The sequence below is a fragment of the Acartia tonsa genome, chromosome 1 (assembly GCF_053477335.1).
Source record: "Acartia tonsa isolate MP-2025a chromosome 1, ASM5347733v1, whole genome shotgun sequence".
NCBI lineage: Eukaryota > Metazoa > Arthropoda > Copepoda > Calanoida > Acartiidae > Acartia > Acartia tonsa.
The window spans coordinates 62,501,442-62,526,799 of NC_137260.1; the positions used below are offsets into that span (position 1 = coordinate 62,501,442).

Genomic DNA, 25,358 nt, shown 5'->3' on the forward strand with positions numbered 1-25,358 from the left:
CCTAGAGGCTTCTACGAAAACTTTAATTGGGGGAAAGGAAAAGTATATTCCTTCATTTTAAATTTTAGTTTTAATAAGATAGAGTAAGATAAAAGTATTTTTGGGGGTTATTTTTTTCTTAGGGGCGATTTCTCTTAGGAGGGTAGTTGTATCCTTCTCAAAAGAATGAGAAGCTACATTGTAAAAAGAACCATATCGGTTAAGCAGTTAGCGAGGTCTTGCAGTGCCAACAGACAGACACACAGACGTCATGCTAATTTGATATAAGGACACATTAAGACGATAGATAGACAGCCTGTTACTTTCGTATATATGATTGAATAAAAAGCAACAGATATAGCCATCATATTTTATATTATCACAATTGATAGTTGCAGAGAACATTTTAATTAAGCAGACATACAGACAAACATCTTCTTACTTTAGTAAAAATATAAACATATGTTGTTCTTTCCCCCAACTTTGTTAGTAGCGAAGCTACTCTATAATTCACTATGTCCGTCCGTCCGTCAGTCCGTAACACTATGGGGAAAACGTGATTTTCTCGGCTCCTATTCAAGATAGACAGCTGAAATTTTAGTGAAGATTCCTATGATATATGCCCATGTAATCTTTACATTGTTTTGTCCGTCTGTCTGTTGATTGGGGTGCTAGATCGATTCCTAGATTTTTACGTTTTTGTAATTTTCTCGATTCCTGTTCAAGATAAATGGCTGGAATTTTCAGGGATTAAATAAATTTATATTTTACATATTTCGATTAAGTTTTATTTAGATGCCTGTATTGGTTGGGGTGCTAGATCGATTCCTAGATTTTTAAGTTTTCATTATTTTTTCAATCCCTATACAAGATAGACAGTTGAAATTTTACTTTATACATAATTCCACCTATTTTTATTAAGATACCAGGGTGCTAGATCGATTCCTAGTTTTTCAAGTTTTTGTGATTTTCTCAACTTCTGTTCAAGATAAAAGGTTGGATTTTTTAGTGATTAATTAAGTCAACATTCTTCATATTTTAACCAAGTTTTTTAAAGACTTAATATTTTTTGGGGTACTAAATCGAATTTTAGATTTTAACGTGTTTTCTTATTAGCTTAATGCTTCAAAAAACCATAATACAATATACATTTTAAAAGGTTTCGTGATTTTTGTTATTGAAGTTTTTATTACATACTTTTTTATTACACGTTTTTATTACAAAGTTTTAAACTCCAACATTATGAAATGTAGGTTTTAGATTAAAAGGAATTATTCCACATCATAAAACTTACAAGATAGGGATAGAAATAAAGAATATTTTATCCATTTTTGTCTATTTAAAAAAAACTTTTCTACATTTAGAGTAGGTCTTCATGACTGTTCGTAAAGGATAGTTTTTATCGTTCATTTAGACATGTTAGAATTGTCCTATCGAATTTAATTTTTGAAACAACTTTTTTATTATAAATTTATCATATTCATCTGATTTTTGGAATTATGATTCCTAAGACAACAAGGCACCAAGTTATAAGCGGAGCATCTCCATAATCAAGTTTTAAAATGTAAGTTTGTTTTTTCAAGCATTTTTGGGATAGTTTTATACGAAATATTTTGATCAAACTACAAAATAATGTTAAATATTTAAAGAGTTGTAACTCAAGTTTCGTTTTTCTTTTTGTTTTGTTAATTTCTTATTTTTAATTGAGAATCTAAATGTATATCCTCAAAACTGACAGCAAAAGCTAAGCTATTAAAAATAAATAAAGTTTTTGCCTAAGGAAAAGAAAATCATGGATATTAGGAAAGTCTTTAATAAATAATTTTTTCTGGTATTTTATGTATGTAAATTTTTAATAAAAACACCATTCTATCAATTAAAAATCTTGCAAAAAAGATTCCTGTATCATATAGGTATAATCTTGTATCTCATTCCTTAAAAGATTGAATCTTGATTTTAAATATTTTTAAGGAAACCTTCCTCTCACTTTTTTGAAAGAATTCAAAAGATTAAAGATAAGGGAGAATGTATTTTTTTATTTTAAATTTTAGGTCAGGTTAGGTTTTAAAGGGTACTGGGTAAACCCGCCAATTTGGGGCCCCACACGGGGTTAGGCATACTATCCCCTTCCCTTATTTTAAAATAGTTTATAAATAGGGGATAGGGACAAAGCCCAAATTGTATCAAAAATGTTCCATGTGACGTCATAAAAATGAGCGATATGAGAGGAGAAGTGGGAAGAAAACTTCTAAAAAGAGATGGATATTCCCTCATTTTTATGACGTCACATGGAACATTTTTGACATAATGTGGGCTTTGACAGGGGTAGGGGTTCATTTCTTGATAGGTCCTAAATGGTAAACAGCCAAATTTTCTTCATGGATGGTTTTCTATCCATGTCTTATCCCCTATATCCCTGAGAGAAAACAATAAAGTTTTCCAAAGAAATGATAAGACTGACAACTATTATATTCATGGATTAAATATCAAAAGCAAGGAAAATGAAGGCATCTTTAGGGAAAGACAATGGAAGAAAAGAGTACCCAAATTTTTGATCCAACGAATAAGAAAACATTTTGATAAAACTTTAGAGACCTGTGTAATTTACTGTGCAATGCCCCCTCCCTCGATGGGATGGGGGGTATCTCTTTTTCTTCTGACTGTTTTAAAAATTAAATAAAGACAATTTTAATTAATTATCTAACACGTAAAAAAATTGTAAAAGCGAATCTTATTGAGACAGAATATATTATTTTTCCAAATATTTTTAAAGAAACTTATTTTTCAACTTTTATACGATATCCTTGGTATGGCAGGTATGAAAGCTGTTTTCAATTGTTTTATTACTTTTCCGTTAACAGTTAGACTCGTTATGGGGAGAACAAAACTTGAACATGAGAAAAAAAGAATGAAAATTAAAAATATGATTGATATAAAAGTAACAGGATGTCTTCAATATATCTTGAAAGTTTTTAACTATGTAAAGGGATTGAACCTCAACAAGAAATCGCCCCTTAACCCCCTCTCTCCACCCCTCCCGATTTATTATTAAATATTTAAAAACTTTGTAAGAAGTTTATAAAATAGTATAAACTTCTACATTGGTGTTAAAAGCTATATTAATTTCTTTGAAACAATTATATACTCTATATACAACTCGATTGAATAAAAGGCAATTATTTCAATCAACATAGGGGTTGGCAATGTAAAAAAATCCCTCTAAAAGAAAATGGCTTTACTGCTTTAGAATAAATTTTTGAGCAGACGAATAAGAGAACAATATTCTTAAACTTTAAAACACTTTAAAATAAATTATCGAATAATACACAGTAATAAAATACATAAAGTTTTACAACTATAAATCAATTCTTTCAAGAACTACCAACATAATAATAAAATAAGTTTAAAATATCACAAAAAAATAGCAACATTAAGCCATGTTCTCTCAGTGGCTTTTCCAAAAAACTAACGGAAACTTTGTGGGCCTATTATTATTTCTCCGGTAAAAGTAAGTAGTAGTACACTAGCTACGCAAAGAGGTATGACCTCAGAGCCGTGCAGCTTCCGTTAGATCCCCCCCCCCCCCCACTCACCTCCACACTCTCCCAACCCTCGTAAATTCTCATATTGACCCTCCGGTAAGAATAGTTGCTACCCCACTTTGGCCTTCAATTATCCCGGAGATATATGGGAGTATCTTTCCGTGTAGTTATGGTATTTATCGCACTTTTTTTGAGGGGGTGGGGGGTTGCAAATGTAGGGGGTGGACTTTGCCCTCGGAAAGATCAAGGGTAAGGTCTGTAAGGGTTAAATACAGGGATAAGACAATGGACCAGGAATTTATATTCATTCCAAACAAAGATTCTGTAGATTAAGTTTATTGGTTGAAAAGTTTCGAACCAAACTATGAAAATTCTATAAAGTTACAGAGAGTTTTTGAGCCAACAAATAATATAACATGTTTATACAATTTTGAGTTATCAATGTAATTTAGAGTTTAAAGTTCCCTCCATCCCTGATTAAAATGATTTGGTTAAAGTTTTCCAATTGCATAAAATGCTTTATTAGGCCTAGGTTACTAGCAGCTGCGCCCATAACTCTGTCTGTCTGTCTATTTGTACAAAAAGATACAAACAAAATATTTTATTTTTGTTAAAAAAGGAAGAAGAAAAAAGGGTGGATTTTTTAAAGATTTTGGTTATTTAAAAAGGTAAGCATCAGCGTATACCAACAATGAAATTAATTTGGAAAAAATCACGAAACCAATATGTGTTTTTCAGCTGTCGTTGGGGGGCAACACATCGTAAAATTGACGACCTCTCCATTTGCCCCCCGTAGAGACAGACAGACATTCTTTTACTTTGTTATAAAAGTTTTATATTTATGAGATTCCATAATTAAGGATACAATATTTTTTTTTATAAATTATTATGTAGATATCATTGACAAGAGAAATAATTTTTTATAGCCTAAAACCTGCCACTGATATCATAATATTTTTTTTTTCTCTAGTAAATCTCTATAAAATAAAATTATTGGAGGGAAATTTTGTAACAACATATCAAGATTTAATAAAAATACTTTTACAAATAAATTTTTTTACAAATAAATAAGATAATTTCGTTATAAAACTTTGGGTACCAGTATAATTTACAGTCCAATGTCCTCTCTCTCCTAAAAATAATTGGCTTAATATTATTATTTTTAATATGAAAGGTTGCGCGATTTTTATCTCAATATATAATTGTTTTAAATGCTCAAAATTTATGTTAGATGTCGCTACCTGTCCTCTAACAGCCTCTAAATCCTCGACCAACCATATGGTAGCGTCATCTTGCGACACAAAAATCCTATATTAGAAATTCTAGACTTTTGTATATGCAGTTTTAAAAGCTTTGCTTTTCTATAATTAAGGTTTGAACGTCATACAACGAAAGAACAATAATAACAGTTACGTCTGTTGGATTCTGAGACATAATGGATAATTGTCTGATCATGATAAAACTGCATTTTTATAATCCTGACAATTCATATAGATCCAAGCAAACCTATTCCTTATTCCTGATAAATAATAGTTATTTATCGCATTGTATTATAGACAGCTTTACGTGGATAACAAAAAATTATTAGATTAAATAAATATTTTTAGACCCGAGGGGCCAAAGGCCTGCTCTAAGAACGCTGGTACTAATTTTCTCGTATTCATTCGAATCCGGTGGATAGGAACCGGTTCTCATCCATACGAAAAAACTATGTCTAGCATCGTATTATATCCAGCTTTCTACGAATATAAAAATGTATAATCATAAGATTAAAACCAGTATTTTTAGCATGTGCCTTCAGCACCTCGGGGCTAAAAAAAACTGGTTTTAATCTTATAATTGTACATTCTATATCCGCGGAAAGCTGTTTTAATACGATGACGAGAAATAACTATTGTGGGTTTTATTTTAATATTTGACATTTGTGTAAAATTGTCTCAAATCAAGATATTAAAATGTACGTTACACAAAGAAATTAATATTTTTTAATCAAAAAGATAAAATATTTTATTCCAAAAGTTTAAAGCTGTAAATAAAGTTTATAATGAATTTATTTCATGCTGATTTTATAACAACCTTACAAAATAAACAGGGATCTAAAGGGATAAGACAATAGACGATTAATAGATTTACAGTAATGAATCACAAATTACCTCTTGTAAAAAAAATTAGGTATTGGTTAAACAATTTGATTACTAATAGTATATAAGAAACCAACCAATCGAAATTTAATAAAAGTGCCCAAAGTTTATGAGCCAACAAAGATAACTTGGTTATAAAACTTTGGGTACCTATGTAATTTTCAGACTAATTTCCCCTTTCTCCCCGTAATTTTTTTTTACAACATGACAAAATAAAAAAGTCTAAATGGTTTCATAAATATTAGAATGAATAACAAGAATTTACATTGACCTAGGCCAAATCTAACTAGGGTATTTAAAATACTACTTGCCGTCTGCGAGATCCTCCGATACACACAGACACACACACATATATGAAGGATCTAAATGAGTGGCGTACATAGCGAATAACCAGAGGGTCGTGAACATTCAGTGGGTTAAGGGGGTTAAAAGGCAGTGCTCCAAAATGTCTTATTTTGGGGGTTTTGACACCCCCTACACCGTCCTTGCGCATGTACCAGAGGTGGATTCTTAAAAAAAATTTGCCCCACTAATCGCTTAGTGGGGCAAAATTGTTTTCGTGAAAAATCCACCAAAGTCACATTAAAAATCTACAAAAATTAAACAAAATCATAGAAGAATTGTTAACATAAGATTTTTATTTAATTTTTGTAGATTTTTTATGTGATTTTGGAGGATTTTTCACGAAAACAATTTTTTTAAAGAATCCACCTCAGATCTGAATATTATTACTGTTTTAGACTTACTTGATTAACCAAAAACAGAACATATTTTAAAAGATGTACATTAACATATAAACCCTTAGAAGAACGGGTTCATAATTCTAATTAAATCTATTATCCAACCTTGAACTAAATATTCAAATTTTCCTCGTTTTTATTTCCCCTTTGTAATTGTTACTAAATAAATTCATAATTATATCCAGCGAGGGAGGGAACAAATGATTGTAAAATGTTCTTATTTTTATTAACTAGATCTCTAATTCGTTGGCCTAAAAAAATAAATCTTGCTAATAGTAGTAGTGCTCAAACTTTATAACCCAAACTTTTTAATATACAGAAGAATTTTTAGATTTAGTTAAAAAAAACTTTAAAACTAGCGAATCCGCTAGTTTTATATAATAGGAATTGATTAGTCACAAATAATAAATTGTCCATTTATAAATAGAAAGTGTTGTAAAAGAAAAGTTATTTTTAAACCAAATGAATCTATTTAGGTGTAGAAATGTAATTCTAGTCACGAATGGGAATAAGGATTATTATTATTCATTTTGAGTCCAGAATCAATTTTAAATTGTTATATTTCTTACTAGCTAATACTAACTAAGCATCTCTATAATCAGGTCTTTAAAATGTAGGTATGTCCTTAAACAAAACTGTACAAATTAATATTTTCTGATATTCTACAAGTGTTAATATATGTTTGTTCTGTCGCTTGATTAAAGCTACGCTTTTATGGATGTTATAATCCATGTTTTAATCTCATTTTTTTTAAAACAAATTTTGGATCATGGAAAGAAAACAAAGTCATTCCTAATTAGGACAGAAGTCACTGGAAATTGATCTAAGGAAGGCTACTTATGTCCTTCATCTAACAAAATCTAACTTAAGGGAGGTGACTTATGTCCTTTGTCTGACAAATTCTTACATAAGGAAGGCTGCTTATGTCCTTCATCTTGCAAAACATAGCAAATTCTTACAAAACATAGCAAATTCTTGGAAAACTTAGCTTTTCTGTCCTTCACATAGCTAATTCTTGCAAAACATAGTAAATTCTTACAAAACATAGCAAATTCTTGCAAAACATAGCAAATTCTTGCAAAACATAGCAAATTCTTGCAAAACATAGCAAATTCTTGCAAAACATAGCAAATTCTTGGAAAACTTAACTTTTCTGTTCTTCACATAGCTAATTCTTACAAAACATAGCAAATTCTTGCAAAACATTGCAAATTCTTACAAAACATAGCAAATTCTTGCAAAACATAGCAAATTCTTACTAAACATAGCAAATTCTTGAAAAACATAGCAAATTCTTGCAAAACATAGCAAATTCTTGGAAAACTTAGCTTTTCTGTCCTTCACATAGCTAACTCTTGCAAAACATAGCAAATTCTTACAAAACATAGCAAATTCTTGCAAAACATAGCAAATTCTTACAAAACATAGCAAATTCTTGCAAAACATAGCAAATTCTTACAAAACATAGCAAATTCTTAGAAAACTTAGCTTTTCTGTCCTTCACATAGCTAATTCTTGCAAAACATAGCAAATTCTTACAAAACATAGCAAATTCTTGCAAAACATTGCAAATTCTTACAAAACATAGCAAATTCTTGCAAAACATAGCAAATTCTTACAAAACATAGCAAATTCTTGCAAAACATAGCAAATTCTTACAAAACATAGCAAATTCTTGCAAAACATAGCAAATTCTTACAAAACATAGCAAATTCTTACAAAACGTAGCAAATTCTTGCAAAACATAGCAAATTCTTGCAATAAGGGTCCTAAACTCAAAAACAAATTTTCAGCGCGATCCGACCACCGGTTCTTGAGATACGGTGACCTGGTGTCCTTGGTACCGACTGTAAGATTTGGGAAATGGTTTGAATCCTTAGTAAATTAGCCAAATTTGCTATATTTTGTAAGAATTTGCTATGTTTTGTAAGAATTTGCTATGTTTTGCAAGAATTAGCTATGTGAAGGACAGAAAAGCTAAGTTATCCAAGAATTTGCTATGTTTTGTAAGAATTTGCTATGTTTTGCAAGAATTTGCTATGTTTTGTAAGAATTTGCTATGTTTTGCAAGAATTTGCTATGTTTTGTAAGAATTTGCTATGTTTTGCAAGAATTAGCTATGTGAAGGACAGAAAAGCTAAGTTTTCCAAGAATTTGCTATGTTTTGCAAGAATTTGCTATGTGAAGGACAAAAAAGCTAAGTTTTCCTAGAATTTGCTATGTTTTGCAAGAATTTGCTATATTTTGCAAGAATTTGCTATGTTTTGCAATAATTTGCTATGTTTTGCAAGAATTTGCTATGTGAAGGACAGAAAAGCTAAGTTTTGTAAGAATTTGCTATGTTTTGTAAGAATTTGCTATGTTTTGCAAGAATTTGCTATGTTTTGTAAGAATTTGCTATGTTTTGCAAGAATTTGCTATGTTTTGTAAGAATTTGCTATGTTTTGCAAGAATTTGCTATGTTTTGTAAGAATTTGCTATGTTTTGCAAGAATTTGCTATGTTTTGTAAGAATTTGCAATGTTTTGCAAGAATTTGCTATGTGAAGGACAGAAAAGCTAAGTTTTCCAAGAATTTGCTATGTTTTGCAAGAATTTGCTATGTGAAGGACAAAAAGCTAAGTTTTCCAAGAATTTGCGATGTTTTGCAAGAATTTGCTATGTTTTGTAAGAATTTGCTATGTTTTGCAAGAATTTGCTATTTTTTGTAAGAATTTGCTATGTTTTGCAAGAATTTGCTATGTTTTGTAAGAATTTGCTATGTTTTGCAAGAATTTGCTATGTTTTGTAAGAATTTGCTATGTTTTGCAAGAATTTGCTATGTTTTGTAAGAATTTGCTATGTTTTGCAAGAATTTGCTATGTTTTGTAAGAATTTGCTATGTTTTGCAAGAATTTGCTATGTTTTGCAAGAATTAGCTATGTGAAGGACAGAAAAGCTAAGTTTTCTAATATTTTGCTATGTGATGGACCAAAAACCAATTTTATGCAAGATTTTGCTATGTGAAGGATCAAAAAGCTAGGTTTTGTGAGGTGAAGGGAGGCTACTTATGTCCTCAATCTTGCAAAATCTTTGTTAAGGGAGGCATGTTATGCCCTTCATCTAACAAATTCTTACTTAAGGAAGGCTACTTATGTCCTTCCTAGGAAGGTGACTTCTGTCCTAATTTAGAAATGACTTTGTTTTCTTTCCATGATCCCAAATTTTTTTTGAAAATAATGTCTAATATCCTTGCTTAGATGCAGTAATTCCAGACAATTGTTGATTGTTCAACAAGAACAATTACGTACAAACAAAAAATTTAAGGTATATACTTGTATAAATAAGTTAAATCATTGAATTAGGTGTGTTAGAGTTGTTCTATCGTTTTGAAGCCTTTCATGATAATCATTGTAACACACGACTGTGTCCCTAGCATCTAAGGGAAGAAGGGCAGTTAAATAGCCTAAAACTATCCCAACACTTTAAAAAGGGATGCGTAATAAATACAAGAAAAGCTGCATTTTAAAATAGGCTGCGTAGACTGATTTTATATTCTAATTTTGACACATCAAAACAAGAGACTATTTTTCTAAATTGCATGTGTCTAGCATAAAAATATAAGGCAATAAAATTTTCACTTTAGGTAATTTTGAGCAGTTAGACCTTATCAAAGCAGTTGATAAATATGAGTTTTTATATTTATGAAAAGGTACAAACTTAAAAGAATAATGTATACCAACTAAAGTAACTTTAACTTCAATAATTCAGTATAGTTTACTATAACAATTGTAATTTAGTTTATAAGGAATAAATATAAAAAAAAACATGTAAATGTTAATTATTTCAACGAGACGGAAAAAACAACAAATCCTCTAAAATATTTGAAATATTTAATTTTCATTCAGAGAAAATATTTAATACTATACTTTATTTTACCCCACTTTTCCTACTTTTTTTGCATAAATTTGAAGCTGCTGAAATCAGAATATTTGTTTATTATCTATATTGATAAGAAGCAAATCAAAATATGTTATACATAATTATGATTGAAGACGTTATTTTATATATATATATATAAAAGTTTCTTTTGGGGCAAATGATTGCTCTATTAAGAGTTGAACACAATATGAGGCTTACCCAAATAGTAACACGATGTGTTGAAAATGGTAATTCCTAGGACAACTATTCACTATCTAATAAGCAAAGAATCTAAGTCAATATTCTTTGTCATCTTTGTTTTAATAGGATAATGGTAAAAGTTACCCTTTCTGTAGATTAAAGTTGTGCTAGTTAAACCAACCAATCAAAGTTAATAACAATTATATTTTAGATAATCAAAGAAAAAGCAAGTTTATAAAACTTTCGTTACCATCTTGCAATATGTATGTATGTATTTACAATATCTAATATGAATAGAACAGGAGACTGTAGTATAGTAAAAATATCAAATAAACATTTTGTTATAGAGAATCTATAAAAATCCTTCATTCTATACTTCGTACTCGTAGATATTTTAGGTTTAAAGTTTCACAAGTACAAGGACTTTTTTTAAAAAGTTCGTGAGACTCGAGAGAAAAATATGTTCTGTACAAAATAGACCTTAACTAAAAAACTTAAACATCCAATCATAGTAACCTAGTGGGGGCGGTAAAAAAAAATCTTCCATTAGCATATCCCCTTACACTTGGTTGTATAAGACTGCAGACGTAATAAAAATTTACAATCACCTGTAACTATTAATACCACCATGGATCTTAAGGGATAAGACAAATAAAATTAGTTTTAAATTATTGGTTGAAATGTTTGGACACTACTAGTTGCAAAGAAACCAACTAAATTTCAATAGTTTTTGAGCCTACGAATAAGAAAAAGAGCTAATAAAACTTTGGGTACCAGTGTGATTTACAGTCAAATGTCCCCTCCCTTCCTGATTATAGAAGAAACAAATTTTCTTTGTATAATGAGGGTTTTTTAAACCCTCACACCCTTACTTTACAATACAACTGAAAATGGATGTAGGATATATTGACAGGAGAAATTTTTTCATCGATTGCTAGTAGGGTCCTCCAGTTGGAGGGGAAAGTGGATGGTTATTTTAGCCAGCTGCGACATCACTTTATCAGAGTATATGAAAATAATACACCATTTCATCTGTAAAATTATGAATATACTTTTACGAAAAGTATTATATTTAGTAATCAATGGCATTTTCTTGATAAGCTTTGGTTGTTAATTTCTAGATTTTTTTTTGTTTTAAGAAAATAATAATACTAGCTTGATAGTTATTAAAGGGATAAAGAACTAAACCCAACTTGAAATCTATAGGAAATTGGTAATATTTAGTCTAATACATGCCAAAAAGTAGCATGTAAAATATTATCTTCCAAAATCAATAATAACAACATATATAATTTTATTACCTATATAAAGTAGTAAGGTTTTTTTGTCTGAAGCTTAAGATCTCAATAATTACTGAACCCATTGGGTTCTTCATTTCAGGTTAGCTTCACATAGGTGCTGGGATGGTTTTATGCTATCTTATTTTAAATCGTGGGATGGTTTTAAGCTATTTTTCTCTCGCTTTTGAGTATATGAAACAAGCCGCTAGTGTTAAAATATAAGGTAATAATAGCTATGGATATTATTACAATGTTCCATAATAATGTGATTTTGACACGATATTTCGGCCATTTATCTTGAATGTGAGCTGAGAAAATCAAATTTCCCCCTCAAAAAGTTTTTTAGGGACAGGCAAACATACGGATAAATTATTATGTAGCTTCGCTACTTTAAAAAAGAGTAACAAACAGTAAAACTTTGAATTTAATACAATAATATATTTTTAGTAAAAACTTGCAAAAATAATCACGCAACTTTTCAATTGGACTTATCCTATCTAAAAATATTTGTTTATATTTAAACCCTTAAAAATGCGTCAACTGAAATGGATTTACTAAGTTGTTTTTTGTACTTGAAAGGTTTATTAGAAAACTGTTTTTTAACGTTCTAAAATGTGGTTTTTGTAGATCACAATAAAAATAACTGCAATACCCAGGAAGGTAGAGGACATTGGGCTGTTTATTACACTAGTCCCCAAAGTTAAATGGCAACGTAGCTGTAACAAAATTGGCGACTTTTATTAAATTTGATTAGTTGTTTCATTAAAATGAGAGTCCAAACGTTTCAGCTACTAATTGTAATCTACAAAAGGTGTACTTTTGTGTATCATCGTTGGGGATATTAACCAATTTATCGGCCATTGTCTTATCCCTTTAGATCCCTGGCAATATCCAGGAAGGGAAAGGACATTGGAGCGAAAATTCAACTGGTACTCACAGTTTTAAAAGTATTCTCTTTCATTCGTTGGATTAAAAACTTTGGGTAATTTGTTTATGGAAATACTCCAAATGGTTTTTGTCATGATAAAGTGATAAGACAATGGATGATAAATTGACTCTCAGTTAATATAGCAGAAATTCCCCTTTCTTATAAAAATCAAAATTATTGGAGGAAAACTATGAACACAGTTAGTGTATACAACCAAATCAAGATTAATTAATTAAATGACCCAGCCCTACCAGAGAAAAACAATTTGATCCTAAAATTTTCATCATTCTAACATTAGGATGTAATTTTATATAATAAAATATTTCGAAACTTTTCCATCTATGTTGTGATTGTCTCAACTATTTCTGGAAAAAAAATTAGGTACCAGTCCGTTTGTCCATTTTTAACATGTTGATTTTTTGAAAAAAATATTGTGATATTTATTGTTTACATGCTGATTCTTAAGACGATATGAACCATAAGATTATTGAAACATCACTGTGTATAAAAGTTTTTTGATCATACATTTAAATTGTTGAGCTTCCCGTTTCTGGATGTTGTCATCCTTGTTTGTGTTCCAAGTGCATTTCCTATAAAAGTTTGTTTGTACTTCCATGTTTAATTAGATAAATATCAGGGTAATTAACTACCAGGGAGGGAGGGAGGGGACATTGGATTGTAAATTAAGCAGGTACCCACAATTTTTTATAAACACTTGCTCTCATTATTTAACTTTAAAGGTTTTAATACTTTTATGAAATTCTGATTCTTAGGTTCAAACTGGAAGCGTCAAAACATTTTAATTAATGATTTTTCTCGTATTCATTCGAATCCGGTGGATAGGAACCGGTTCTCATCCATACGAAAAAACTATGTCTAGCATTGTTTTATATCCAGTTTTCTACGAATATAGAAATGTACAATCATAAGATTAAAACCAGTTTTTTTAGCCGGTGCCTTCGGCACCTCGGGGCTAAAAAAACTAGTTTTAATCTAATAATTGTACATTCTATATCCGCGGAAAGCCGTTTATAATACGATACGAGAAATAACTATTCTCGTATTCATTCGAAACCGGTGGATAGGAACCGGTTCTCATCCATACAAAAAAAGCATCGTATTATATCCAGCTTTCGGCACATCGGGGCTAAAAAAACTAGTTTTAATCTTATAATTGTACATTCTACATATATCCGCGGAAAGTCGTTTATAATACGATGCGAGAAATAACTATTCTCGTATTCATTCGAATCCGGTGGATAGTAACCAGTTCTCATCAATACGAGAAAAAAAACTATGTCGGCACCTCGGGGCTAAAAAAAAATTTTTTTTGATCTTATAATTGTACATTCTATATCCGCGGAAAGCGGAAATGCGATACGAGAAATAACTATTCTTTACAAAAGGAACAATTTTGTTTATAATATTCTTTTCCATTAAAATCCCTGATAAATACCTTTATGTCATATATTTATGTTGTGATGTCATATATTTAAGTTTGCAGACATATTTTAGTTGTTACTCTTAATTACTCTTCAATTGCTCTCAGAAAGAATAAAGAGAAAATATATTTAAGTCAGTTGATATTGAGAGTCCTAACACAGAACATTATCTGGTTTGGGTTCGAGTCTTTATTAAGACCAATACAGCTATTTACAGACATCCTACTACTTTAGCTAGTTTGCATAGGCAGATATTCTACCCCTTCAAAGTGCATAGTTAATTAATACATTGTATTAATTAAACAGACAGTCATCCTGTTGCTTGGTGTCCTGATATACAGACAGACATCCTGCTACTTCAGAACTTTCCAGCTTAAATAATCAGTAGTTTTGAATTATTAATATATTTAACCATTTCTAAATAAAGTATATATATATAATCTTATTTACTCAAAAACTGCATTTAATCCAATATAATAAATACTTAAAAATCTGTTTGCATTTTGAATTGAATATTAAGTCTACTCTATCATTAACTTATGTAAGTCTGTCTATTTCACATTTGGCGCAGTCTTATTGTGCTACGTGTTATTTAGACCTGCTACTGAGTTAGGGGTGGGGGAAGTGGTGTTTAATTTGAATTCAATCACTTTTTGAGATTTTTTTATCTCGGATTTTTCACAGTTTTGTTTTATTTTTTATATTTCTAACTTGATTTATATTTTAGGTTTCTGTGGAATTTCATTCTTTAACTCATTCTGATCTAAATTTCACGGCGAATCTAGTTCTAGTGCTCGGATATGGCTGATGGAGAAAAAGGAGAGCGGGGTAAAAATGAAGGCAAGCGTGGACGGCCGCCTAAGCGTCCTCGGGAGACTGACAGTCAGGATGATGATGGAACTCCCGAAAATTGGGAGGAGGATGATGCTGTGGCTGAGGATGTTGGTGCAGGTGCCAATGCGAATGTGGAGTCGGCGTTGGGCGAGGTGGAGAATGACGTTGTGCCTGAAAGCATAAAAAAATATGTTAGGGCAATGTTAAAGGAGCATACGACTGTCAAAGGTCAGGTGGATAAGCTAACGGCGGCGAATAAACGGCTGGAGAATAAGGTGAAAGAGTTCAAGAATTCTGATGAGCATAAGAAGTTAGGCTATGATGTTGATTTGGCTACTATTAAGAAAAAGGTGGCGCAATTGCCAGCGGATGGGGATATTAGCGGTTTTTTGTATGAGACAAGTATGGGGGCTAGTGTCAAATTGACGGGAGATGATTCGTTTAATACATCTTTCATTAATCGTTTGAGTGTGGAGGCTAAATTGGATTCTACAAATTTTGAGGCTAAAAGGGTGAAAAGTGCTCCTGGACATCTGAAGTTTTCGCAGATTGAGTTTTTGGGTCCGGTTGGGAATGGAAATTGGATGAATGTTCGTGAGAGTTGTCTGACCGAATATGAGAATCAATTGTTGGATATATTTCCTTTAATTGAGGAAAGGGCTGAAGTGCTTAAGGCCTATAAAAAGGTGGCCGGCGGTAGTGTAAGCCAACAGACTGTAGAGGAGCAGTTTAAGGAGTTTTGTCTTGTAAGAGGAGTCAAGTGGGATAGTGATTTTGTGCGGGATGCTCCATTTTGGGATGGAAACATTGATTTTGAGGATTATTTCTTATCCTTATGGAGGGTTGCTCGGTTCGCAAAGTTGGAGGATCCTATGCTTTTCAAGGACGTCCTGTACAATAGGATTTTTGAGTGCAAAGGGAAGAAGATGGGGAGGCTTATTACGCCGGAGGCTAATGCTTCCCTAAGTGCTTTAGGTTATTACCTGTTGATAAGAAGGTTGGTGATACCCTTTGCAGATACAGAATCAGCTACTGAATTCTTCTACGCCCTGAAACAAAAGAGTGGTCAGAATGTGGATGTGTTCTTCAATGCTAAGTTACGGCTGTTTAGGCTTATGCATCCTGGTCAAATTTCTAGACAATCTTGGCGTGATTTCTACAATAATGTGGCTAAGAACTTGCTGTTTTCTGATTTAGCTAGAGATATGGCTAATTTCATTGATTCTATGCATTACCTGGAAGATTACAGTGCTTTCTTGACTTATTTGATTCGCAGAGGTCAGCATTACATAAGCTGGGCCCGTTCTGGACACGTTTCACCTGAAAATGTAACGTCCTGTTATTCTCAGGCTATGGAAGGGTTGAAGCTAGAGGATTCTAGGGAGGTAAAAGCTAGGCCTGTAATCAGTGAAGTGCATGTATCTGATTTGGAGGGCAGGACTGAGATTGGCGATAATAATGCGTGGATTGAAGGGGATGATGATATTCCTTGGGATCAGGTTGAGAACGTGATTGGGGCTCTGAATTCGAAGGCTAAAACTATGATTTGTTGGTATTGTGGGAAAAAAGGTCATGTAGTGGCTAGTTGCTGGCAGAAGAGAGACGGTAAGCCGCCAGCTCCTGATTCTCACATAGGAAAGACCAAAGCTAGGTTTTTCTCAGCGGGTAGCGAAAAGAAAGAAGGTCCTGGAGTGCCTAATAATAGGGTAATACCTGAGCAGTTTCTGAAGAAGACAGTCAATCAGGTGGGGCCTGTTGTGGATTCTGAAAAGAGCAGAGATGAGAAACAGTATGAGGCTATGATTGCTGACATAGCTAGGAACAATTTTCAGCAATATCCTATGTAATGGATATGATTGATTCGATATATAAATTTCATTTTGAGATGAAATTTATAGATCGTTCTTTTATTCGTATTCATTATATAGGTTATAGTACTGTAGTTGATTTTTTTTTCTGGGTTTGCTATGTGTAATTAGTTAATTTTGCTGTTTTGTATTCAGATAATTGCTCTCAACTTTATAAAGTATTACTGTCTTGCTTATTCTTCAGTCAAGGTGTGATCGTGTTAATGAAAACAATATATATATATATATTTATATATATATATTTACTATATATTATATTTTGATAGGTACCTATGCAAAGTTGAAGTAAATGTTAAAACTTTGAGAGGTACTTACTTGTATGAGAAAAGACTTGGTGTATAGCTGTGTGATGCTGGTAGTCTGGAAGATGTACAGGATTTCATAAATTGAACAGTATGTTGGCGGCTGGTGACGGATGGAGGGCTGACTGCTGTGTAGTGGAATGATGTATATCTAAAATTTAAAATTAATTAACATGGATATACTAATTATTTGTAATCCTGCATTGAGATTTTAATTCGAAAATATATGGATAGAAATGACTAGTGTTTTCAAGAGATTGTGAAGTTTTTGAAGATAACGAAAATGCCTATTTGTGCAGATTTAGATTTCTTTGTGCCAGGGGCTGATATTACGGTGAAGGAGTTAGGAATTATTGATACAGGAAATAATTTTAATTCTTTAATATCTAGAGAAATTCTTGATAAACATGGAATTGAGTTTTGTCCTGCTAAATTATCAGCGTATTCAGTAGATTTAAAGAAAGTTAATATTATTGGATATGTCGAGTTGAAATTTAGATTTGCTGGAACTCAAGCTGTGTTTACTGAGATATTCTATGTACCTGAGGTGACGAGTAGGCTGGTGAATCTTGGATCTGATTTCCTGAAAAAGAATAAAATTAATATTTGTTTGGATGAGGATAAGTTTGAATTTTGTGGGGAATCTGTTCCTATTAATTCCTGTTTACAGAAACAGGTGGTGGCGGAGATACAGAAAATTCCTATTTTGTCCGGACGAATGAATTCTGAAATTCCATCTAAACCTACCTTGCCAGGGATAAAGGAGGGGGGTGGGTTTCTCGGATTGGTCTAGTCCTATTTTTGCTGTGAAAAAGAAGGCTGCACCTGGAGCAGAGGCGAAGTTGAGGTTTGTCATCGATTTCCGCAATTTGAACAACATGACTAAGCGGGTGGCGTGGCCGCTGCCACTGATTTCTGATAATTTGACGAAGCTGGGTTCTGGCAAAGTGTTCAGTACTCTTGATTTGACAGCTGCCTACCATTCGATGACTATGGATGAAGATTCTAAACCGTTGACAGCTTTTAGTGCAGCAAACAGGATGTATTTGTTTAACAGATTGCCATTTGGGTTGTGTAATGCACCCAGCCTGTTCTGTGCTCTGATGGATAAGGTGCTGTCTATCCTGCCAGGAATGTATGGATTCTGTATCAGTTACTTGGACGATCTGATCGTGTTTTCATCAAGTCCAGAGGAACATGTAGAGCATCTGCAGGCACTGTTTCAAGTTCTTAGGCAGGTCAACCTGAAATTGAATTTAGATAAGTGTGATTTATTGACTAGAGAATGCCATTATTTGGGGCATATTATTAGTGCCAATGGATTGAAAATGAATCCTGCATATTTGGAACGGATTAAGGATTGGGGCAAGCCTAGAACAGGGAAGGAGTTACAGAAGTTTTTGGGATTTACCAATTATTACAGAGGATATTTTGCTGATTATGCCAAGAGGTCGTGCATGTTGGATAGTCACAGGAATGACACTATAATAAAGTGGACAGAAGAATTGAATAGAGTATGGACTGAATTTATGGAAATGTTCAAGACTGAGATGTGTAAAGGCTATCCTCAATGGGATAATCCTAACCTTTTTATCGTGGACGTAGATTATAGTTCTCAGTATTTTGCAGGGATTATTTCGCAAGAACAGGATGGTGTAGAGAGAGTGTTCGGTGTCTGTAGTAAAAAGTGTAATGCTGGGGAACAAAATTATCCTTCTTATAAAGGAGAATTAGGTGCATTAGTATATGCATTAAAGAATTTTTTACACTTTTGTAGGTTTCGTGAATTTTTGGTTCGGACAGACAGTATTTCACTAGTGCATTATAAACGTTGGGCTAAAGGATCAATAAATGGTGTCACCTATCGATGGATAACTTTCTTGCAAAGTTTTGACTTTACAGTTATCCATCGACAGGGGACTAAGCATGTGAACGTAGATTATTTGTCGAGAACTGAGTTAGATTGTAAGGAACATCGACTGAAGGATTGTCAGGAGTGTAGAGAGACAGATAGTAAAATTTTGGATCCTTACCTGGATGATTCACCATTTCTGGATCAAATCTATTCCATTATGCAGGTACATTCTGCAGAGGATGAGGTGGATGTTGAGTTTGTCTGGCAACGTAGTCTTCAGCAGGACGAGATTCTAAATGAAATAAGGTTATGGATATTGGAAAGGAGACAGTTGTCTTCTTATGAGAGGGCGGAGTTATCGGGCAGAAAAGAACTATTGTACAATCTTATTGACCATATGTATGTGCTAGAGGGGGTTGTAATTTTCAGACAGCCTTTGGCCGAAGGGGGTTTTGTCGAGAGGCCTGTAGTGCCTCTTTCCTTATACAATGATATATTTGATTCAGCTCATGGTGGATATGGTTCTGGACATAGAGGTGTGCAGGAGACAGTACGTAAAATAAATGAGAGATTTTTTATGCCTGGCGTGAACAAGTTTGTGGAATCGAGAATGCGAAGTTGTATTACATGTTTGAAAAAGGCTGGAAGTAATCCTAAACATGTTTCACCTATAACTCATTCTGTTCAAAGTAGTGAAGTTTTTGCTAATATGTCAGTGGACCTAGTTGGTCCTTGGACTCCATGTTATCATCAGGGACAGACGGTTAAATTTGTCTTAATCATGGTTTGCTTATTTTCTAGATATGTTTTTACATGTCCGTTGGTTGATGCTAAAACTGAAACAACTGTAAAGGCTATATTGGAAAATTTTGTACCTACCTATGGTTTATTTAGGGCTTTGAGATCGGATAGAGGTACAAATTTTACAAGCAGTGTGTTTAAAGGGGTGATGAAAGGATTGGGGGTGGATACTGTCCTAGTTCCCCCCAGGAATCCAAATTCGAATCCTGTAGAGAGGCAAAATCAGAGTTTGTATGCTGCTTTGAAAGTAGATGAAAATCATGGAACTAAGGACTGGGCTAAAAAATTACCTTTGGCTACGTTAGTGATTAACTGCTCCAAGAGTTCTAGAACTGGCTATTCTCCATTTTTTCTGGTTTTCGGTCGTCAGCCACGTATTCCCCTCGATTTTCTATCACCAGTTCCGTCTGTTGAATCTTCATCCTCGCGGTCGTATTTGGAATTTCTGAAAAATATGGAGGATGTAATTAAGAGAATTTCTACAAAATCCAAGTTATATTTAGAGGTTCAAAATAAACACAGAGTACAGAAGGAAGCATTGAGGGTGACAGATGTTTGTTATGCTTTCTTTAATATTGTGAAGACTGACGTGTCCAAGAAATTACAGTCTTTTTATGGGGGGCCTTTTATTGTAGTTAAGAAATTTTCGGATGCATTGTATGAATTGGCACCTTTTGGGAATAATCCTATCAAGAAAAATCAGGTTGTGGCTAGAGATAAAATTCGAAAAATTCATGCTCGAACGGAAGTTTTAGGAGAGGAGGTTAATTTTAACGTTTTTCCTTTACCTGAAATTTGCCCTTCCGATGAGATATTTTTGGAGGTGGATAATATGCCTGTAGAGAGGGAAACTGTAGAGGAGAGAGAGAGTGAAGATGTTGTGTATTTGTCATCTGAAAATGATGGTTTTGAATTGGCAGAGGAAAGACAGAGTGACGAGATCCAGGAGAAGGAGAGTGAGGTTGCGGTTGATAATGACAGAGTTGCAGGGGATGGAAATGAGTGGAATATTAATGGAGAAAATATACCTGTAGGTGAAGGAGTAGAGGTGGGAGTGACAGATGAATCTGTGGTGCCTGCTCCTGTAGTTGAGGGTAATTTTGACGAGGTTGAGCTTCCATCGGAACAGTCGTTTTTGACTATGGCGCCGCCGCAATCTTCACCTGAAAGATTAGTAACAATTAAGAAAAGTGGATCACGGGTGGCGAAATATTTATGGGACACTGGGAGGAGGTTAAGATCTCAGGTAGGGGGTCCTGTGGTACATGTTCAGATAGGAACTCGAGGACGGAAAAAGTAGGGAAAGGAGAGCTGATAATAATTATTTTTGAAAAAAAAATATATATTATAAAAATATATTATAATAAGAGTTCATGAATTGTTATTTGATTATTTTAATAACAAATATGTGCTGACAAAGCTAGTAGGTGGAGAGTTGTTCTACAATGAAAGGCTAAATCAGTTGATATTTGCGGGTGGACTGGTGAACAGTTATCAGCTAATAATGTCTGGTCATAATAATAAATTTAAATCAGGTAAATATTTTTTAATTTGGGGATTGTGTTTAATATCCTGTGGGGCTGACGTGATACCTGTGCTAGTAAAGGAGTGTGTTGGCGACGGTCCTGAATTGAGGGCTTCAGAATGTACAGTGTTTGGACAGCATGAGTTTAATGGAACAATCAGTGGTCACCTGTTAAAAAAAGTAGAAGTGAGATTTCTGCCCGCGGTACAATGTCACGTCGACAGAACGGTTCACACCTGGTATTGTGGCAAATATAGCCATATACATTTAGGGGCACCAGCTGTGGTTAGTAGTGATGAGTTAATTTCTAGTGAAGATTGTAAAAGGATGGAGGAACAGAGGGTGTTAGACATAGATGGACGACGGTTGCCTGTAGCGTTTTATGACCGGTCAATGACTTATTTCATAAATGGTACCATTCTGTATGAGGATATGATGACGTATGGAATTGACCCTCAGTGCAGAGGGGATGGTATTTATTTAAATAATACCTTTGTGCCTAATACTTTTCAAGAAGTTCAAATTACAAGTTATTTGAAAAATATACAAATTTCAATGTTACCTGATAACAGTTGTTTTCTTGAGGATCAGTTCATTGGTGCACATTGTCTGGAGTCTGATCTGCGGCTTGGGCTTGATCGAGTGATAGTTCACAATAAATCACATGAAGATAGACGTCATTTTAGTTATTTTCGGACTGTTGAAATTGTAAATTTAACTTTGTTTACATTTTCTAATATGGCGGATGATGCTAGTAATCAGGGTGGCCAAAGTTGGTTGGCGATTTCTCCACAGTTTTCGCTGGGATTGAAACTGGGGAAAAAAGTGGAGTTTTCTGACTTTCTGACTGATTTGCATTATTTTCATACCAACGTTCCGGATGTATTTTTGTGGATTACAACAGCTAAAAAGAATTTTTTTCCTTGGATGCGTAGAAAGGAGGAGGATGGTGCTTTATTATTACAGCTGACTTCTTCATACCATCAGGTGGAAAGGATTTTGCAGGCAGAACAGGGGTGTTGGGAGAATAATTTGTTTCATTCCAACATCAAACAAGTCGGAAATTTGTTGGTACAACATCTAGGGGAGATGGAACTTGTGTCTGTGTGTAAAAAAAGATGGTTGAATGTGACTTTAGGAGCGAATTTGCCGTGTTATCTTGGTCATTTTTCTTTGTTCATGGACAATAGAATTGTTGCTGTAGAACCGTTCACAAGATTAGTTAAAAATGTTTCCTTGTTGGTGGCTGTCGAGTGCAGGAAAAATCCAGTATTTGTGAGAGTTAAACCTGGATTATATTTGGGCAACAAGGGGGCAGGAATGCAGCTGGTTCAGACTAAACGGCTGGAGGATAGTTGGCTGAAGGTACCGTTGAATTTTGAGCATCTGTTGGATAAGGGAGAGATAGGACAGGTGTTGGAGTTTGTGGAAGAGGCTAAACTTTCGGAATTGGCTGCTAATTCACATGCTTTTGTTGTAGAGGTTACAGAAGATTGGTTTGTACATCTGTATAATACCTCGATTGATTGGTTGACTAATAGTTGGCAGCATTTTGTTATGGCTGTGATTGGTGCTGCGGGGGTGGTTGTTGGATTGCTGTGTGTTGGTTGTTTGGGCAAACTGTGTAACTGCGTTAAATTTTCGCGTTATCCTTCGGGGAGGCAGTAATTAAAATTTGGCATCCCTGATAAATATAATTTGTGTAAAGTATTTCGTTTTGAATGTCGTCTTATATATGAAAAATGTTAAAATATTAAGATGTTAATATTTAATTATTGATTATTATCAGGAAATGGAGATGGAAACGAGAGGCGGTATCAGCGGGCGTCTGGACGGCGGGAGGAGCGTGAACCGTCTGTTGAGATGCTGGATGCTGGTAGAGCTAATCGGCGGCATGTTGTGTATAGAAGAGATGATAGAGAAGGGAGGAGGCAGTATGAGGTAGAGTCGCCCAGGTATGAGCCTGGGTATGATGATGAGGACGATGTTGCGACGTGGGCCTTGAGGTTGAGCTTGATTCCAGGGATCATCTGCCTAGTGAACAGAGTGGTTCGGAGCTAGACAGTTGGGCTGAGCCTCCAACGGACAAGCCTGAACAAAAGGTGGCAGATACTAGTTCTGGTGAGGGACGGCGCAGGTTTGGTAAGTTTGTGCCAAAACAGGCTGCTGGGTCGGTCAGGACTAAAGGAGCCAGCAAGGCTTATGATGATGCTGGGGAAGGTACTTCCAGAAGGGGCGTGGTCAAGCGTCCTGCTGGGGCAGATTCTTTTGGGCCTAAACAGAAGAGGGAGTTACCAGATTTGCGTGCTGAAGTCGAGAGGAATAAGGCTGAGCGCAAGAATGACAGACGTGGTTTGGTGCCGCTCAGTGATGAAGATATAGGTAGAATCAGTAATTCTGTTGCTGTGACTTTAAAGCCTATGGTTGAGGAAAAAATTCGTGAGGCTGTAAAAGAATCAGTCAAGAGTTTGAACACTGCACAGAAACTTTGGCAGACTGACGGTCATAAACGGATTAAAGACATGTTGGCCACGCATAAGAAGGATCTAATGGAATGCATTAGGAAGGTAGATACGGAGGTACAGCAAATGGTGGCTACTACTGCACAGCAAAAGGCTTCTTATCTGGTACAGCGTGTACAGACAGCAGTGACTGATAATTGGGAAAGTAGTTCAACCAAGTTGGGACAACAGGTGGGGCAACAGGTAGAAAGTGTTTTGGCAGGGCAGGGAACTAAGGTTCAAGAGGCTATTTCTGAGATGGCGCAAAAAGAGGCTGAAGTGCAAAGGCACCTGTCTAATATTTTTAGCGAGCTGTCCGAGATCCGGCGCAGAATAAACAATGACTTACCGGCGGCGGCATATTGGCAGCTGCAACAGGCTGGGACTTCTGGCGGTGCTGAGGCTAACAACGGGGTGATGATGGTTTCGGGAGATGTTCAGGTCGCTGGTGGTGTTGAGATGGAGGTGGCAATGCCGGCAGATGGGTCAGGGGTTGCTGCAGAGGTGGCTGTTGCGAATGATACTGCCTCGGCTGTAAATGATGCTGTGATGGTTGCTGTAGGAGGGCCAGTAGCTGCTGCAGCGAGTAATGCTGTCATGGCGGCAACAGTGGGTGTCTCGGCTGAGGTTGGTGGAGGGGCGCTGAACACTCCTCCTCCAGTGGGTGAAGGAGATGAAGGACTTGAGGCCGGGGTTAATTTCGATGTAGGTTCACCCAGTGAAGACGTTGATCCCAGTTTGTTGGATCAGCCTGATGGATGGTGAAACCATGCTTAGCTGGATGGTTTCAGAAGGGGGTAAATGTCATATATTTATGTTGTGATGTCATATATTTAAGTTTGCAGACATATTTTAGTTGTTACTCTTAATTACTCTTCAATTGCTCTCAGAAAGAATAAAGAGAAAATATATTTAAGTCAGTTGATATTGAGAGTCCTAACACAGAACATTATCTGGTTTGGGTTCGAGTCTTTATTAAGACCAATACAGCTATTTACAGACATCCTACTACTTTAGCTAGTTTGCATAGGCAGATATTCTACCCCTTCAAAGTGCATAGTTAATTAATACATTGTATTAATTAAACAGACAGTCATCCTGTTGCTTGGTGTCCTGATATACAGACAGACATCCTGCTACTTCAGAACTTTCCAGCTTAAATAATCAGTAGTTTTGAATTATTAATATATTTAACCATTTCTAAATAAAGTATATATATATAATCTTATTTACTCAAAAACTGCATTTAATCCAATATAATAAATACTTAAAAATCTGTTTGCATTTTGAATTGAATATTAAGTCTACTCTATCATTAACTTATGTAAGTCTGTCTATTTACACATTTCTCAAAATAGAAATAAATTAGGAATTGATTTTAAAAATTAGATAATTAGATAAAATATTAAAGCATGGGAAAATTATACTTTTAAGATAAATTTTAAGAAAATGGTGATGTCAAAAAATACATATATGCTAGAAACTATTATGATTTAGACTTCCCAATTATTAGTAGTTATT

At 34.2% G+C, this 25,358-nt stretch overlaps 1 protein-coding gene and 1 long non-coding RNA gene across 2 annotated transcripts in view; both read right to left on the bottom strand.

Moving 5' to 3' along the window:
• The window catches only part of LOC145326023 (inactive dipeptidyl peptidase 10-like), a 154,082-nt gene that overhangs the window by 97,197 nt on the left and 31,527 nt on the right, over positions 1-25,358 (bottom strand). The gene's annotated exons all lie outside the window — the stretch shown is intronic.
• Positions 18,169-22,113, bottom strand: LOC145325998 (uncharacterized). The gene is made up of 6 exons (XR_013881726.1): positions 21,899-22,113; positions 21,404-21,504; positions 20,840-20,974; positions 20,102-20,256; positions 19,189-19,302; positions 18,169-18,399 (listed from the first exon to the last, which is right to left on the bottom strand). It is a non-coding gene; the product is annotated as an uncharacterized LOC145325998 (long non-coding RNA).